At 40.4% G+C, this 18,088-nt stretch overlaps 1 long non-coding RNA gene across 1 annotated transcript; it reads right to left on the reverse strand.

Moving 5' to 3' along the window:
- Window positions 1-1,846: 1,846 nt before the first annotated feature.
- LOC117519734 lies at window positions 1,847-17,882 on the reverse strand. Its single transcript, XR_004563397.1, has 3 exons — window positions 17,872-17,882; window positions 16,190-16,194; window positions 1,847-1,997 (listed from the first exon to the last, which is right to left on the reverse strand). It is a non-coding gene; the product is annotated as an uncharacterized LOC117519734 (long non-coding RNA).
- Between the last annotated feature and the right edge of the window lie 206 nt (window positions 17,883-18,088).

Genomic DNA, 18,088 nt, shown 5'->3' on the forward strand with positions numbered 1-18,088 from the left:
TTCAAATAAAATAAAACGAAACAGACACGCCGGCCAGTTTTGTCAGTTTTCCCCTTAAGTGTGCATTAACTCAGATGCGCTGGACTCTAGCGGGAGCCAATCCGTGTGTGTGTGTGTGTGTGTGTGTGCGTCAGTGTGTGCACATTTGGAATCCAAAGCGCATATGGTTTTCACCCTCCACGGTCTCCTCTTCCTCAGCGGGGACCCTGATTCAACCAGTCATGTTTTATTTTTCATCTTTTAAACGTGTTTTATGTCAAACACGACACTTGATGCTGCAGGAGAGAAAGGCGCTGTGCTCCGATTAAAGAGAGGATTGTGTCTGCTGCGCCCCAGCCTAATTACTTTCACCTCTGCAAACAGGCATTGCCTAATCAAATTTCTTTTATACGAGGTCTGTTAGAAAAGTATCCGACCTTTTTATTTTTTGCAAAAACCATATGGATTTGAATCACGTGTGATTGCATCAGCCAAACTTGAACCTTCGTGCGCATGCGTGAGTTTTTTCACGCCTGTCGGTTGCGTCATTCGCCTGTGAGCAGGCTTTGTGTGAGCAGTGGTCCACCTCTCTCGTCGGATTTTTATTGCGAATAAATGTCTGAACGATTTGGAGCTTTGCTGCATCAAATTTTTCCAGAAACTGTGAGAGACCTCCAGGTGGACACCATTCGGACAATTCAGATGGCTTTCAGGGACGATTTTATGGGGATTATACAGATTAAGGAGTGCTCCAGCTGTCTTAAAGACCGCCCACAGCATCTGAGAGCGCGGCGCACTCGACAGGCTAACACCCCGCTGAAACAACCAGATCATTTCCAGCGTGAACGCTTTGTTGATCCAGGACGTCGTCTGACTTCCACAAAAATGGCAGAAGACGTGGACATCAAGACTTTTTCGGCACATTCCACTATTACAGGAGTTTTTTTCATGGAAAGAGAAGTGGAGGGATACGCCACAGAGCCGGGAATGGCACGGGACAAAAGCACCTCCGTGTTGGTCTCACAGGATGGCTTTCAGATGGCTTTCAGACGGCTTTCGGTGGCTTTTCAGTCGTGTGAATATCCGAGAAATTGTGAATGAGCTGGACATGCCAGGACATGTCCTGTGAGGCTTCATCACGGCCTTGCTTTGCGCCATGCGGCTCCACCGCGATGCGCGGAATTCCTCCGCTCCTCTTTCCATGACAAATACTCCTGTAACAGTGAAATATGCGATTCATTTCCACACTGGACGCTGTGTTGATCCGGGACGTCGTCACAGGAATTGCGGAAGACGTGGACATCAGCACTTTTTCGGCACATTGAGACAGACGTGCAGAGGAATTCCGCGCGTCCCCCCTGAACCCCCTGAACCCCCTCTATATACGGGCTTGAGTATTAAGCTTGTAGACTCTTCTCAAATGTCATAAAACTGTCAATCTCTATAAGGAACGAGGAGAATTAATGTTGAATAATCCCTTAATAAAAAAACAGCTGACATGCCGGCTAAAACAGCTGTTACACTGTTTTAACCCGCATGTCAGCTGTGTATTGCCAGTTAATGGGCGTGGAATGTCTCCGTGATGACACAGATATATATTTATTAGATTGTTCACAGTTATATACAACACTTATTAGTGTTTTATCAGACACGATTTTAACAGGCTGCATTTATGACTAATTGCCGCAGGTGCACTAAATTTTCTCACAGCTGCTGCTTTTACCGTGACTGCATGAAAATGAACAATTAACACTTAAAAATGAGTCATCATAACACAACATCACACTTATGTAAACTTTAGAATTAATCTGTGCCTCAGCTCACTGAAGCGCACGCTGGGACGCTTCTATTAACTACATCACCTGTCGGAAACACTCGAGTACTCACTAGTACTTTGTTTTTGGAAGTCTCCATAGCTGTTTGCTGCGAATGCCATATACTTTGAAACCGGTCACAGAAGTGCACAAAGTAATCCTGGTGGAGCAGCGGATGGCCACTAACAGCTTAAATCTAAATTGCTACAACCCCTGGCAAAAATTATGGAATCACCGGCCTCAGAGGATGTTCATTCAGTTGTTTAATTTTGTAGAAAAAAAGCAGATCACAGACACAAAACTAAAGTCATTTCAAATGGCAACTTTCTGGCTTTAAGAAACACTATAAGAAATCAAGAAAAAAAGATTGTGGCAGTCAGTAACGGTTACTTTTTTAGACCAAGCAGAGGAAAAAAATATGGAATCACTCAATTCTGAGGAAAAAATTATGGAATCACCCTGTAAATTTTCATCCCCCAAATTAACACCTGCATCAAATCAGATCTGCTCATTGACATTGACCCTATGCCATGACATTGACCCTATGTGTCTTTTTGCAAGGAATGTTTTTGCAGTTTTTGCTCTATGGCAAGATGCATTATCATCTTGAAAAATGATTTCATCATCCCCAAACATCCTTTCAATTGTCCAAAATATCAACATAAACTTGTGCATTTATTGATGAAATAATGACAGCCATCTGCCCAGTGCCTTTACCTGACATGCAGCCCCATATCATCAATGACTGTGGAAATTTACATGTTCTCTTCAGGCAGTCATCTTTATAAATCTCATTGGAAAGGCACCAAACAAAAGTTCCAGCATCATCACCTTGCCCAATGCAGATTCGAGATTCATCACTGAATATGACTTTCATCCAGTCATCCACAGTCCACAATTGCTTTTCCTTAGCCCATTGTAACCTTGTTTTTTTTCTGTTTAGGTGTGAATGATGCCTTTTGTTTAGCTTTTCTGTATGTAAATCCCATTTCCTTTAGGCGGTTTCTTACAGTTCGGTCACAGACGTTGACTCCAGTTTCCTCCCATTCTTTCCTTTTGTTTTGTTGTGCATTTTTCGATTTTTGAGACATATTGCTTTAAGTTTTCTGTCTTGACGCTTTGTCTTCCTTGGTCTACCAGTATGTTTGCCTTTAACAACCTTCCCATGTTGTTTGTATTTGGTCCAGAGTTTAGACACAGCTGACTGTGAACAACCAACATCTTTTGCAACATTGCGTGATGATTTACTCTCTTTTAAGAGTTTGATAATCCTCTCCTTTGTTTCAATTGACATCTCTCATGTTGGAGCCATGATTCATGTCAGTCCACTTGGTGCAACAGCTCTCCAAGGTGTGTTCACTCCTTTTTAGATGCAGACTAACGAGCAGATCTGATTTGATGCAGGTGTTAGTTTTGGGGATGAAAAATTACAGGGTGATTCCATAATTTTTTCCTCAGAATTGAGTGATTCCATATTTTTTTCCTCTGCTTGGTCTAAAAAAGTAACCGTTACTGACTGCCACAATCTTTTTTTCTTGATTTCTTATAGTGTTTCTTAAAGCCAGAAAGTTGCCATTTGAAATGACTTTAGTTTTGTGTCATGTCTGTGATCTGCTTTTTTTCTACAAAATTAAACAACTGAATGAACATCCTCCGAGGCCGGTGATTCCATACTTTTTGCCAGGGGTTGTATGATTTCAGTGCGACATGTCCTTTCGGGGACATGTATCAGAGTAAAAGTATACATTTTAATGAGAAAATGTAGTGGAGTAAAAGTGAAAGTCACCATATGTTATGTGCCGACGCGGGTTGAGGAGCGGACCTGCGTCTGACTGAACCCAGCGCTAAATAACTAGGAAGCGGTTCCAAAAACAAAACAATTTTATTTTTCCCTCTTGTGCAATACTCGGTGTACAACATAAAATAGGGTTTGTCTGGCGGAGTGAAGGACGGCGCGCTCTCCAGCGCCCAAAGGGATCGAAGCCCGGAGCTTCTGGACTCACATTCACCACCAAACACCCCCCAGGTGGACACGACAAACTGACTCTGTGAAGGATAGAAGAGGTGAGGTAAGTCAACAGCTACAACTAATATCCTTCAAAGGCACACACTATCAGCAACACATTCAGGTCTGAATTTAAGCTTTATGTAAATGAGCAGCTTCTCACAACAGGTGGAGGATCATTAGTCCGCACGCCATGGCCGTGAGAAGCGAGCTGCACAATTCTCATCAATGTTCAAATATACTGCGTAATAAAATACTAAATTACTATTAACACTTATTCAGACAATCAATCACCTCTGATGTGTGCTGATAGCATGTGTCCCTCACCCGTCCTCCTTCACAGGCACGATGTGTCAAACCCAGGCGCGGTCCTCAGCGTCTCACAAACGAACGTCACAAGGTCGAGTTCCCGGCAATTCTGCTTGAATCACTCATGGCTTATATGCAGAACGCCATCTCATTATCTGCTTCAGCTGAAAGTCTTTAAGTTTGCACGTGAGCATCATCCACAGGTGCTGCAAATCATGCTGATGAGGGTGAAGGACTCTTCTGCCAGCACCTTCTCCACAGACAAAAACCAGTTTGCATACCACCTGGAGAGCAAAGAAAAGAAAACAACACAAAAACATCCAGCCAAACCCCCCAACACACAACACCATAAATGTAAATAAAGTACAGATATGTCAAAATTCTACTTAAGTACAGTAACAAAGTATTTCTACTTCATTACATTACAAAACTACCCACTTCAAACCTTCTTATGTTATATGAGAGGCTTGGTATTCTGCTTAACCACAATAAAAAAGGTTGCATTCTTCTTTGAGTCACCTTTTCCCATCAGTCTTGGTTGTTAACATATCTGTAGTGATGTGTATATTCTTCCTTTACTGTATCATGGCTCATTGCCCACCAGCACATCTTTTGTAAAGCACATGAGGTCTTACTTTAAGACATTCCCATGGGTTCAACAATGAAAAACTTGCAAGCAAATCTTTATTGTTGAGAATGTTGACTATTTCTTTGTCCTACTGGGAAAACATCCCAGGGTAGACTCAAAACACAATGCCAAGATTATACATGTATATTTTATCTGGCCTGTATGTGCTTTGGGATGGCGAGGAGGAGTTGAAGGGTATGGCTGATAAAACAGTTGTCACTGCTACCTCACTATCCCAACCACAACAGAGAGATGGTTAAGTACTTTCCCAGAAAAGAAAAGTTAAATTGATTAAATACTGTACAATTTTTTCCAATGCTTTTGACTCATATGGAGTTTGTTTTATGTAGATGCACTTGGAAAAGTGCCTGGCAACTATATTCAGGAGTGAGTATGGTTTTAAGTATGAGCATAAATCAAAAAATTGGATATGATAGTACCTATATCTGAAATTGTACCTGTATGTACTAATTTCTTTCATTATATATATATATATATATATATATATATATATATATATATATATATATATATATATATATATATATATATATATATATATATATATATATATATTGCCACTTCACAAAGCTCCTTTTGAGCACTTTTAAAATTCCATTAGTGTCCCTCCAAATTAAAATATAACGCAATGCTAAAATACCCTTGGCTGTATAGACATAGTCTTTATCATTTGCAGTTGTTCAATTGGTATATGTGTGTTTATGAATATTGTTATTTACATTAATTATTAAGATCCTATTGTCTTATTTATAATTTATAGATGTTCAACCAAACCCCTCCATTTTGTCACATGATAATTTCACAAGGAACACAATGGAAATAAGCGTTTATACTTCATTCTGTTATCTGGTATTATTGATACATTCACCTCTGTATGTTTATACTGATGTTGCAGAATAAACTCAATGAATAAATGAATGAATCAATCATAAATAGTATTTTACTTACATTTTAATGGCGTGTGCATGAGGGCGTGCTTGTGCGCATACATGAGCTTTTGAAAAGACCGTAAGTTATCTTTGACTGCACGTGCACGGTAACGTCCGCGAGATATCTTGTAAATCACTCCATAGGTGTTATCAGGTTACAAAAATAGCATTTTCAGTTTTAGAGGAGCTTATTTCTCACTAGCTTTTACATAATATACTGTCTGAGACACGTTAGATTTACAGAGAAGCGAAACTGTTTCGCAGATTCCACCATATTAAATTATCAGCCAGAGAGAGACCAGCCAGTGATGTTACGGTACCTGTCTACTCTGATTGGCTGTCACACACCCCCCCCCCCCCCCCCAAAAAAATGTATTTGCATGATGCACAGCATAAAAATAGGAAAGAGAATGTGACCTTTTGACCTCTTAAAATAGGTCAGGGTTAGCCAACTTTGAACTTGACCAAAGTCTATGTCCCAAGAATGTTCCCTGTGAATTTGAAGAACCTGACCATAATAGGAATGGACTTATGCCGAGCACAGACGGACAGACCAACAGATGGCCAGACTGATGGATGGCAAGTCTTCGTAATACCTGATGGCCATATTTTGTTTTGATAAATGCATTCATGATTTTTTTTTTTTTTTTTTTTTTTTTTTTTTTTTTGCATCAGTTTACTTCATTTGATTCTTTAATGAGTAACTGTGGGTAGAAAAACTTGAAATAGCATCTGGAAATTATTTAAATCACTTCACTTTTCCACATTGTGTTACGTTACAGCCTTACTTCAAAATGCAATAAATTTCATTTTCATTTGCTCCCGGTGTGTAGTGAGTACCTTGTATGGCAGCACCCTCACATCAGGATGAATGTGAGGCATTATTTGTAAAGTGCTTTGAGCATCTGATGCAGATGGAAAGTGCTAAATAAATGCAGTCCATTTATATTTACCATTTAACAAAATGTGGAAAAAGTGAAGCACGGTGAATACTTTCTGGATGAACTGTATACATTCTTTATTTCCTCAAAAAAAAAAGCACAATTAGTAATTATGTCAAGTTAGAAAGCTTCATTGGTATCAAAACCTACAAATGACATCTGTGTGAACTCAACAACAACATGAAAAATGAAGATAAAAGCCATTACCATCAAAAACACTTTGACTTCCACCCGTTACTACAAGGCAAAGAAAAAATGGCTTTCCTTCTGCAATTTTATATTAAAAATTAACGCACATTATTTTCACTGGTCAAATTTTGACCACTTTGTGAGCCAAACTTTATGAAATAATCTGAAGGAGGTGTCTTTCATTTGGGAGGTAATGCACATTTCTAAGAGTGTCCTATAAATCCTGTGGCAATATGGAAACTGTTTAGGTGACAGAACTTAATTTCAATTTCAATTTTCAATTTATTTTCATTTATATAGCACCAAATCAAATCAAATCAATTTTATTTATATAGCACCAAATCACAACAAACAGTTGCCCCAAGGCGCTTTATATTGTAAGGCAAGGCCATACAATAATTACGGAAAAACCCCAACGGTCAAAACGACCCCCTGTGAGCAAGCACTTGGCAACAGTGGGAAGGAAAAACTCCCTTTTAACAGGAAGAAACCTCCAGCAGAACCAGGCTCAGGGAGGGGCAGTCTTCTGCTGGGACTGGTTGGGGCTGAGGGAGAGAACCAGGAAAAAGACATGCTGAGGAGGGGAGCAGAGATCAATCACTAATGATTAAATGCAGAGTGGTGCATACAGAGCAAAAAGAGAAAGAAACACTCAGTGCATCATGGGAACCCCCCAGCAGTCTAAGTCTATAGCAGCATAACTAAGGGATGGTTCAGGGTCACCTGATCCAGCCCTAACTATAAGCTTTAGCAAAAAGGAAAGTTTTAAGCCTAATCTTAAAAGTAGAGAGGGTGTCTATCTCCCTGATCTGAATTGGGAGCTGGTTCCACAGGAGAGGAGCCTGAAAGCTGAAGGCTCTGCCTCCCATTCTACTCTTACAAACCCTAGGAACTACAAGTAAGCCTGCAGTCTGAGAGCGAAGCGCTCTATTGGGGTGATATGGTACTATGAGGTCCCTAAGATAAGATGGGACCTGATTATTCAAAACCTTATAGGTAAGAAGAAGAACTTTAAATTCTATTCTAGAATTAACAGGAAGCCAATGAAGAGAGGCCAATATGGGTGAGATATGCTCTCTCCTTCTAGTCCCTGTCAGCACTCTAGCTGCAGCATTTTGAATTAACTGAAGGCTTTTCAGGGAACTTTTAGGACAACCTGATAATGAATTACAATAGTCCAGCCTAGAGGAAATAAATGCATGAATTAGTTTTTCAGCATCACTCTGAGATAAGACCTTTCTAATTTTAGAGATATTGCGCAAATGCAAAAAAGCAGTCCTACATATTTGTTTAATATGCGCATTGAATGGCATATCCTGATCAAAAATGACTCCAAGATTTCTCACAGTATTACTAGAGGTCAGGGTAATGCCATCCAGAGTAAGGATCTGGTTAGACACCATGTTTCTAAGATTTGTGGGGCCAAGTACAATAACTTCAGTTTAATCTGAGTTTAAAAGCAGGAAATTAGAGGTCATCCATGTCTTTATGTCTGTAAGACAATCCTGCAGTTTAGCTAATTGGTGTGTGTCCTCTGGCTTCATGGATAGATAAAGCTGGGTATCATCTGCGTAACAATGAAAATTTAAGCAATGCCGTCTAATAATACTGCCTAAGAGAAACATGTATAAAATGAATAAAATTGGTCCTAGCACAGAACCTTGTGGAACTCCATAATTAACCTTAGTCTGTGAAGAAGATTCCCCATTTACATGAACAAATTGTAATCTATTAGATAAATATGATTCAAACCACTGCAGCGCAGGGCCTTTAATATCTATGGCATGCTCTAATCTCTGTAATAAAATTTTATGGTCAACAGTATCAAAAGCAGCACTGAGGTCTAACAGAACAAGCACAGAGATGAGTCCACTCTCCGAGGCCATAAGAAGATCATTTGTAACCTTCACTAATGCTGTTTCTGTACTATGATGAATTCTAAAACCTGACTGAAACTCTTCAAATAGACCATTCCTCTGCAGATGATCAGTTAGCTGTTTTACAACTACCCTTTCAAGACTTTTTGAGAGAAAAGGAAGGTTGGAGATTGGCATATAATTAGCTAAGATAGCTGGGTCAAGTGATGGCTTTTTAAGTAATGGTTTAATTACTGCCACCTTAAAAGCCTGTGGTACATAGCCAACTAATAAAGATAGATTGATCATATTTAAGATCGAAGCATTAATTAATGGTAGGGCTTCCTTGAGCAGCCTGGTAGGAATGGGGTCTAATAGACATGTTGATGGTTTGGAGGAAGTAACTAATGAAAATAACTCAGACAGAACAATCGGAGAGAAAGAGTCTAACCAAATACCACCATCACTGAAAGCAGCCAAAGATAACGATACGTCTTTGGGATGGTTATGAGTAATTTTTTCTCTAATAGTTAAAATTTATTAGCAAAGAAAGTCATGAAGTCATTACTAGTTAAAGTTAAAGGAATACTCGGCTCAATAGAGCTCTGACTCTTTGTCAGCCTGGCTACAGTGCTGAAAAGAAACCTGGGGTTGTTCTTATTTTCTTCAATTAGTGATGAGTAGTAAGATGTCCTAGCTTTACGGAGGGCTTTTTTTTATAGAGCAACAGACTCTTTTTCCAGGCTAAGTGAAGATCTTCTAAATTAGTGAGACCCCATTTCCTCTCCAACTTACGGGTTATCTGCTTTAAACTGCGAGTTTGTGAGTTATACCATGGAGTCAGGCACTTCTGATTTAAAGCTCTCTTTTTCAGAGGAGCTACAGCATCCAAAGTTGTCTTCAGTGAGGATGTAAAACTATTGTTGAGATACTCTATCTCACTTACAGAGTTTAGGTAGCTACTCTGCACTGTGTTGGTATATGGCATTAGAGAACATAAAGAAGGAATCATATCCTTAAACCTAGTTACAGCGCTTTCTGAAAGACTTCTAGTGTTATGAAACTTATTCCCCACTGCTGGGTAGTCCATCAGAGTAAATGTAAATGTTATTAAGAAATGATCAGACAGAAGTGAGTTTTCAGGGAATACTGTTAAGTCTTAAATTTCCATAGTCAGAACAAGATCTAAGGTATGATTAAAGTGGTGGGTGGACTCATTTACATTTTGAGCAAAGCCAATTGAGTCTAATAATAGATTAAATGCAGTGTTGAGACTGTCATTCTCAGCATCTGTGTGGATGTTAAAATCACCCACTATAATTATCTTATCTGAGCTAAGCACTAAGTCAGACAAAAGGTCTGAAAATTCACAGAGAAACTCACAGTAACGACCAGGTGGACGATAGATAATAACAAATAAAACTGGTTTTTGGGACTTCCAATTTGGATGGACAAGACTAAGAGTCAAGCTTTCAAATGAATTAAAGCTCTGTCTGGGTTTTTGATTAATTAATAAGCTGGAATGGAAGATTGCTGCTAATCCTCCGCCTCGGCCCGTGCTACGAGATTCGGCAGTTAGTGTGACTCGGGGGTGTTGACTCATTTAAACTAACATATTCATCCTGCTGTAACCAGGTTTCTGTAAGGCAGAATGAATCAATATGTTGATCAATTATTATATCATTTACTAACAGGGACTTAGAAGAGCGAGACCTAATGTTTAATAGACCACATTTAACTGTTTTAGTCTGTGGTGCAGTTGAAGGTGCTATATTATTTTTTCTTTTTGAATTTTTATGCTTAAATAGATTTTTACTGGTTATTGGTGGTCTGGGAGCAGGCACCGTCTCTACGGGGATGGGGTAATGAGGGGATGGCAGGGGGAGAGAAGCTGCAGAGAGGTGTGTAAGACTACAACTCTGCTTCCTGGTCCCAACCCTGGATAGTCACGGTTTGGAGGATTTAAGAAAATTGGCCAGATTTCTAGAAATGAGAGCTGCTCCATCCAAGTGGGATGGATGCCGTCTCTCCTAACAAGACCAGGTTTTCCCCAGAAGCTTTGCCAATTATCTATGAAGCCCACCTCATTTTTTGGACACCACTCAGACAGCCAGCAATTCAAAGAGAACATGCGGCTAAACATGTCACTCCCGGTCCGATTGGGGAGGGGCCCAGAGAAAACTACAGAGTCCGACATTGTTTTTTTGCAAAGTTACACACCGATTCAATGTTAATTTTAGTGACCTCCGATTGGCGTAACCGGGTGTCATTACTGCCGACGTGAATTACAGTCTTACCAAATTTACGCTTAGCCTTAGCCAGCAGTTTCAAATTTCCTTCAATGTCGCCTGCTCTGGCCCCCGGAAGACAATTGACTATGGTTGCTGGTGTCGCTAACTTCACATTTCTCAAAACAGAGTCGCCAATAACCAGAGTTTGATCCTCGGTGGGTGTGTTGCCGAGTGGGGAAAAACGGTTAGAAATGTGAATGGGTTGGCGGTGTACACGGGGCTTCTGTTTAGGGCTACGCTTCCTCCTCACAGTCACCCAGTCAGCCTGCTTTCCTGGCTGCTCAGGATCTGCTGGAAGGGAACTAAGGGTGGCTAAGCTACCTTGATCCGCACCGACTACAGGGGCCTGGCTAGCTGTAGAATTTTCCACGGTGCGGAGCCGAGTCTCCAATTCGCCCAGCCTGGCCTCCAAAGCTACGAATAAGCTACACTTATTACAAGTACCATTACTGCTAAAGGAGGCCGAGGAATAACTAACATTTCACACCCAGAGCAGAAAAGTGCGGGAGAGACAGGAGAAGCCGCCATGCTAAACCGGCTAAGAGCTAGTAGCTGCGTTAAGCTAGCGGATTCCTAAAAACACACAAAGTGAATAATATGTAAATAATTTAGAGGTGATTCAGCAGAGGGAGTGCTTTAGTTATGGCACGTGAAGATTACACTGTGAAACAAATCGTTATCTAGTTAACTAGATCAATCTAACTGCGCAGATTAAACAACTAACAGATACAGCAAAACACTGCTGTGCTCCGGAACAGGAAGTGATACAATACTGCAGTGAGAGCCAACCACCAGTAGAGGCAAGCAAGAGTTTATAAGCAAATCACAACAAAGTTGCCTCAAGGCGCTTCAGACAAGAAAGGTCTAACCTTACCAACCTCTAGAGCAGCACACAGGTGACAGTGGTAAGGAAAAACTCACTCTGATGATTTGAGGAAGAAACCACAAGCAGCCCAAACTCAAAGGGGTGACCCTCTGCTTGGGCCATGCTACCAACACATTTATAAAACAATTCACAAAACGAATATACACGAAATGTTGCTGGTGCACAGGACAGGAGGGTACAGAAACAGAAACCAGACACCACACCCATCTCTGGATAGAGCCGCACTTTAAACAGAGAGGAAAGAAAGAACAGAATCAGGCATCAGAAAGTATGGAACATGGGAGAGGTCACTTAAAGTGATTTTTTGCAGGGGCATGATAATTTGTGCACGTGTCCCTTTAATTGAGCCCTCGAATGAATAAAACGTGCTCTCAAATTAATAAAAGGTGCACACGTTTTCCTGGCCATGATAATTTGTGCGCACGTTTTCCTGGCCGTGATAATATGTACACATTTTCTTTTAATTAAACCCTCGAATTAATAAAACGTGCGCACGTTTTCCTTTAATTGAGCCCTCGAATTAATAAAACGCGTGCACGTTTTCCTTTAATTGAGCCCTCGAATTAATAAAATGTGTGCACGTTTTCGTTTTGTCCAAAAAAATGAACTCCATAATATGACCTAAATTGTCATCCTCACGACGGGGACGTGCTTCGCCCTCAGCATCCTTTTTAATGTGCTTAAACTCCAGATGATGCCATGCTGGGTAGCTAGAGTTCTCTATATGTCCTTGTGCGCCCAAACCATGATGATACACCCTGACTTTTATTACAGAGATTAGAGCATGTCATAGGTATTAAAGGCATTGCGCTGCGGTGGTTTGAATCATATTTGTCTAATAGATTACAGTTTGTTCATGTAAATGGGGAATCCTCTTCACAGACTAAAGTTAATTATGGAGTTCCACAAGGTTCTGTGCTAGGACCAATTTTATTCACTTTATACATGCTTCCCTTGGGCAGTATTATTAGACGGTATTGCTTAAATTTTCATTGTTACGCAGATGATACCCAGCTTTATCTATCCATGAAGCCAGAGGATACACACCAATTAGCTAACTGCAGGATTGTCTTACAGACATAAAGACATGGATGACCTCTAATTTCCTGCTTTTAAACTCAGATAAAACTGAAGTTATTGTACTTGGCCCCACAAATCTTAGAAGCATGGTGTCTAACCAGATCGTTACTCTGGATGGCATTTCCCTGATCTCTGGTAATACTGTGAGAAATCTTGGAGTTATTTTTGATCAGGATATGTCATTCAAAGCGCATATTAAACAAATATGTAGGACTGCCTTTTTGCATTTACGCAATATCTCTAAAATCAGAAAGGTCTTGTCTCAGAGTGATGCTGAAAAACTAATTCATGCATTTATTTCCTCTAGGCTGGACTATTGTAATTCATTATTATCAGGTTGTCCTAAAAGTTCCCTAAAAAGCCTCAGTTGGTTCAGAATGCTGCAGCTAGAGTACTGACGGGGACTAGCAGGAGAGAGCATATCTCACCCGTGTTGGCCTCCCTTCATTGGCTTCCTGTTAATGCTAGAATAGAATTTAAAATTCTTCTTCTTACTTATAAGGTTTGAATAATCAGGTCCCATCTTATCTTAGGGACCTCGTAGTACCATATTACCCATTAGAGCGCTTCGCTCTCAGACTGCGGGCTTACTTGTAGTTCCTAGGGTTTGTAAGAGTAGAATGGGAGGCAGAGCCTTCAGCTTTCAGGCTCCTCTCCTGTGGAACCAGCTCCCAATTCAGATCAGGGAGACAGATACCCTCTCTACTTTTAAGATTAGGCTTAAAACTTTCCTTTTCGCTAAGGCTTATAGTTAGGGCTGGATCGGGTGACCCTGGACCATCCCTTGGTTATGTTGCTTTAGACGTAGACTGTGGGGGGGTTCCCATGATGCACTGTTTCTTTCTCTTTTTGCTCCGTATGCATCACTCTGCATTTAATCATTAGTGATCGATCTCTTTTTCCTGGTTCTTTCCCTCAGCCACAACCAGTCTCAGCAGAAGACTGCCCCTCCCTGAGCCTGGTTCTGCTGGAGGTTTCTTCCTGTTAAAAGGGAGTTTTTCCTTCCCACTGTGGCCAAGTGCTTGCTCATAGGGGGTCGTTTTGACCGTTGGGGTTTTTCATAATTATTGTATGGCCTTGCCTTGCAATGTGGAGCGCCTTGGGGCAACTGTTTGTTGTGATTTGGCGCTATATAAGAAACAAGTTGATTGATTGATTGACCAGATCCATTTCTAATGGGGAAATGTATTACACTGTCTCCTGGTTTGTTGACTATTAGCCAACATTTATGTGTCAAGACAATACTGAGTGCACATTTTACAAATTGTGGCTACGTTTAAGTAGATCGTGTCCTTGTTTTACTCAAACGATGCTTAAAATGTATAATAATATAACAATATAATAAAACGTGCACACAATATAACAAAATGTGGGCACAATATAATAAAACATGCACACAATATAATAAAATGTGCGCACAATATAATAAAATGAGTGCATAATATAACAAAACGAGCGCACAATATAATAAAACGAGCACACAATATAACAAAATGTGTGCACAATATAAGAAGACGTGCGCACAATATAATAAAACATGCGCACAATAAAACGTGCGCACAATATAACAAAACAAGCACACAATATAATAAAACGAGCGCACAATATAACAAAACGTGTGCACAATATAATAAAACGTGCGCAATATAATGAGCACACAATATAATAAAACATGCGCACAATATAATTAAATGAGCACACAATATAATAAAACATGCGCACAATATAATAAAACGTGCACAAAATATAATAAAACGTGCGCACAATATAATAAAACGAGCGCACAATAAAACATGCACACAATATAATAATTAATAACAATATAATAACATATAATTACAATAATAATATAATAATATAATTTCTCAAATACGGCACGCTCCGTTTACTAATAAAATGAATTAAAAGAGTAAAAAGCATAGTAACATGCTATGCCAGTATGCTAACCATACGAAAGGGAAAATACGAGGTCTGTCAAAGTATAGGTCCTTTTCATTTTTTTCAAAAACTATATGGATTTCATTCATATGTTTTTATGTCAGACATGCTTGAACCCTTGTGCGCATGCGTGAGTTTTTCCACGCCTGTCGGTGACGTCATTCGCCTGTGAGCGCTCCTTGTGGGAGGAGTCATCCAGCCCCTCGTCGGAATTCCTTTGTCTGAGAAGTTGCTGAGAGACTGGCGCTTTGTTTGATCAAAATTTTTTCAAAACCTGTGAGGCACATCGAAGTGGACACGGTTCGAAAAATTCAGCTGGTTTTCGGTGAGAATTTTAACGGCTGATGAGAGATTTTGAGGTGATACTGTCACTTTAAAGACTTCCCACGGAGCGGGACGTTGCGCAGCGCTCCCAGGCGCCGTCGTCAGCCTGTTTCAAGCTGAAAACCTCCACATTTCAGGCTCTATTGATCCAGGACGTTGTGAGAGAACAGAGAAGTTTCAGAAGAAGTCGGTTTCAGCATTTTATCCCGATATTCCACTGTTAAAGAAGATTTTTTTAATGAAAGACGTGCGGATGGATTGCAGTGTCGGCTCGTAGCCGCCGTGACGCTCCGCCACAGGAAAAACACCTCCGTGTTGATAACCATTTGTAAAATCCAGGCGGCTTTTGATGGCTTTCAGTGGAGTGAGTATCTGAGAAATTGTTTAACAGCTGGGCATGTTCCAACTTGTCCTTAAGGCTTCCAACAGAGGTGTTTTTCCAGTGGCGGCGCCGCCGCGACAATCCGTTCGCACGTCTTTCATTAAAAAAATCTCCTTTAACAGTGGAATATCTGGATAAAATGCTGAAACCGACTTCTTCTGAAACTTCTCTGTTCTCTCACGACGTCCTGGATCAATAGAGCCTGAAATGTGGAGGTTTTCAGCTTGAAACAGGCTGAGGACGGCGCCTGGGGGTGCTGCGCGACGTCCCGCTCCGTGGGAAGTCCTTAAAGCGACAGTATCACCTCAAAATCTCTCATCAGCTGTTAAAATTTTCACCGAAAACCAGCTGAATTTTTCGAACCGTGTCCACTTCGATGTGCCTCACAGGTTTTGAAAAAATTTTTATCAAACAAAGCGCCAGTCTCTCAGCAACTTCTCAGACAAAGGAATTCTGACGAGGGGGCTGGACCACCCCTCCCACAAGGCGTGCTCACAGGCGAATGACGTCACCGACAGGCGTGGAAAAACTCACGTATGCGTACGAGGGTTCAAGCATGTCTGACGTACAAACATATAAATGAAATCCATATAGTTTTTGAAAAAAATAAAAAGGACCTATACTTTATTGACAGACCTCGTAAGTGTGTATTAAGTCTGGACTTGAAAGTCTCTGCACATATCTGACTGTTTTATTGACGCAGGAAGATCATTCCACAGAACATTAACCGTCCACTGTCTTATTTTTTAGTTACTCTGCCTCTGTATTTGTTCTTTGTGCAGCTGAATTTGCAGCATCACACTCGGCTCTGCTTCTGTTTACAAAAATGTTCCCGTAAGCCTTATGATGGGACAATCTTATCAAAGTCCCTTTCAGCCTCTGCACAGCTTAACACACCTGCAGCTGATTTTACTCTGTCAGCAGAAGAACAGTAGATGAACAGAACAATCTTCATGGGGAAGTAGATATGTCAAACACAAATCAGAATTTGTGATTAAACTCCACAAAAATCCTCATAGTAGTAAAGAGATTTTTCATCTGTACAAGTCTGCATTATGCACTGATGGGCCTCTATCTCCCCCTACTGGACAGCCAGCATTTGTAAAGGATCAAATAATGTACATCTGACTGTGTTCAGTCTCCTATACACTTCTGTACTGTAAATTAGTTTATACTGCTGTTTGCAGCAGGAACACTGAAGTGTGTGTCTCCACTGATAATTACTGGAGCATAGAATTAGTAAATAAATTACTTTAGAAGAGTTAATTTGTAGTCCATCCTACATCGCTGTTAAACCTTCAAGTACTGCAGCGTTGAGAGGTTCACACAAGGCCCAGGAAGAACTGCAGCAGAGCCTCACCAGATCACCAGCCACAGTGAACGAGTGAGTAAATGAGTGCATTTAACCACTGTAGACTTTATGTGTATACAAATGTAGTGGTTTATGTATTATTATTATTATTATTATTACATCAGTTATTCATCAGAACATCTCATTGGAAATGGCCAAATATTTGTTTGCTAACACAAATCACTTTTTCTATTTTACTCAAAAAAATAACCAATTAACTTAATGTTTTGATTTCTTTATAGTACATGCCAACAACAAAGACCAGTATGATCAAATAATTCTACAAACTGTTCTATCAGAGAAACATTCTGCATCCAATGTCATTATTTCAATAACAAGCCAAATACGTATCAAAGTGAAACAGGTACAAGAGTAATCCTTTACCTACTGACTATCACTACAACAAACATTTTCTCCTGCAATTTCAGGCTTGCACAGAATTGCATCCAGTGTAACATGCATAGGAGCCAGGAGAAGATGACAACATATGTGGATGTACGTTTGAAAGAATGTGTTATTGAATTCCTCATGGCGGAGGGTTGTGCACCTGTGGACATTCATCGACAAATGACTGCTTTCTCTGATGATGCGTGTGTGGATGGCAGAACACTCAGGAGGTGGGCAAGGAATATGAAGTGCAAAAATCCTTCCATGACGTGTGTGCATGATCAAGCCTGTAGGGGGCGCCCATAACAGCCACAGATGCACAGCATCATGTGTGGCTGCAATGGCATAGTCTGTTGTTTGAATGAATGAATGTTTGGGACTCAACAACACTGTCAACTCTGATCAATATGTGGACACTTGGCAAAAGCTGTGAACAGCTGAAGTGGGTTCACCATGACAATACTCATCCACACACAAGGACCCACTGCAGCAGCTCAAATTTTAAGAGCTCTTATCACACCTGCCACACAGTCCAAATCTCACACCGCCTGACTTTTTTACTTTTTCCCAAGTTGAAAGAACACCTGAAGGGACATCATTAAATTAATGATGCAGATGTGCAAACAGTTGTGTGTCACTGGCGCCAAGAGAAGACACCCACTTTCTTCACTGACAGGATGCAAAAAGTTGTCCGGCTTTGGCCTAAGTGTGTGGAAAAGGAAAGGGAAGGTGACTACATTGAAAAATAACAACACTGTCTGATAGAGAATAATCCAAG

This window comes from Thalassophryne amazonica, chromosome 1 (genome assembly GCF_902500255.1).
Source record: "Thalassophryne amazonica chromosome 1, fThaAma1.1, whole genome shotgun sequence".
NCBI lineage: Eukaryota > Metazoa > Chordata > Actinopteri > Batrachoidiformes > Batrachoididae > Thalassophryne > Thalassophryne amazonica.